This window comes from Mastigoproctus giganteus, chromosome 11 (assembly GCF_048544385.1).
Source record: "Mastigoproctus giganteus isolate SK-2022 chromosome 11, ASM4854438v1, whole genome shotgun sequence".
NCBI classification, from domain to species: Eukaryota; Metazoa; Arthropoda; class Arachnida; order Uropygi; family Thelyphonidae; genus Mastigoproctus; species Mastigoproctus giganteus.
In genome coordinates this window covers 61,872,058-61,874,011 of record NC_143585.1, presented here as the reverse complement: position 1 = coordinate 61,874,011, position 1,954 = coordinate 61,872,058, and positions in this window count along the sequence as shown.

Here is a 1,954-nt window from a genome sequence, read left to right as displayed (position 1 = left end):
TTTGATTTCTTGTAATAGGAAAAAAGGCACTTGTGAATTGTTGTCGTGTTGACCCCTTTTTAAAGCAAACTCGTGGATTGAAACAACATTTGATGTCAGCCAATCAGTGCTTAGATTCAATAGTATGTGAAAGTCACCACCAATAGGAAAATACCATGACATGAGAGCGAAATCCTTACACATCAGTAAGGGTAGGTGTGGTATCTTTGAAGGTAACCTTTTGAAACTGAGTTATCTTTTACCTTTTGTTACTACAAGGGCATGTGAACGATAACAGCGCTAGTTATATAACCTTTGTACATGTTTCTACTTGTTCCCAGCCAACACCTTTGAAGTTGAACTAGCTTTTACTACTACTCTAAATTTAAACAAAGACTTTGGGGTTGGTATCACCTTTAGTTATATGATGAAATATAACCTTTGCATGACATGTGTCTAGCCGTTCCCGAACGACATCTTTGAAGGTGAGCTATCTTTTGCTTTTTTTGTTACTCTACATTTGAACAAAGACTAAGGGAGCGGTTTTGAACAAAGGTTTGGGAACGGTGGCGCAGACTTGGGGGTGGTATCGCCTTTAGTTATATGACGATATATAGCCTTTGTACACCATGTGTCCACCTGTGATCACCCCACACCTTTGAAGTTGAACTAGCTTTGTTATCTTTTGCTTTAGCCCTCTCTAAATTTGAACAAAAGACTTTGGGAGCAACACCTGCGTTAGCTATATGGTATTATATAACCATTGTACGACATGCCTCTACCTGTTCCTGACACGTCACGAACTTATGAGCCAGTAACAACACGACTAGATTCTAATCACATGATGCTATAGCCAGTGGACCACATTACAGTTTGGAGTTTTCTCAGTGTGGTTGTGAATTTTTCCACTGCTGCAGTTTTTTTCCAAAATGCCAAAGCACGAAATGTTTGATGATATAAGACGACCAAACGTAACTTTCTACAGACGTCTGAGCCATAGTAGCCCAGTTCGTGTTTATTGTCACGAATTCGAGCCACATGTTACGATTGAGACAACTAATACGCACATGATGCTATCCAGAAACCAGTGGGAAGAATTCAAAAACAAAATGACTGATATCTTGCTTTCCGTAAGAGCCAGATCTAAAGATGAAATCCATCTACCGGGGATCCGAATCAATACAGATGTCGGTGCTTGTGATTTCTATTGGAAACAATTCTCGCTATCTGCAGAACGACGAATGACTCTCCACCTTTCTGAACTTGAAGCTATATCTAATAGAATCATAGACATAGATTCTTTTCTTCAACGTCTAGAAGACGAAAAACCCGCATTTCTGTTAATGCAATCAGTTATACTTGAGCATCTTGATTGTGTTAGAGAACGTATAAAGAACGATGTGTTTACTGGCTCTATCGATGTTTCGTTTAACGACGTGTATGCGTACTTTGTAAGAAATGCTGAACCATCTACAAGTGTTAAAATTTTTTCTGCTAAGTGCTCGAAAGAAGGTGTAGTTACTGAGTTCAACGATTATGCTTTGTACAATTCTGTAGTTTCGATGATCGAAGAACTTCAAACTGCTTACACTACAAAATATACGAAGTATCCGTTCTGATCAAAGCAATGTGCATATGTAAGTTTTTGTGTTGATTTTTTGTGATTAGTAACAACATCTGTAAAAACTTACCAATAAAAACATGTCTATTTGAAAAATATTGTCTGTCTTTTTTCTTAGAAAGTAGAAAGTAGAAATTAAGTTTTAATTTTCCATTAATCAATAACCTTTTTTTAAAAAATTGAGAATTTACTTTTAGGAAAGAAATGATTTCGAATATAGATTTTTAAAAAAAAAATTCAAAGTTGTGGAAAGAATCTGAAGAAGGTAAATAAATATATATACACATCAATACATTTTACTTTTCAGGTTTTTTTTTTTTTTTTTTTCAAGATAGACTAAGCATCAGGATACAA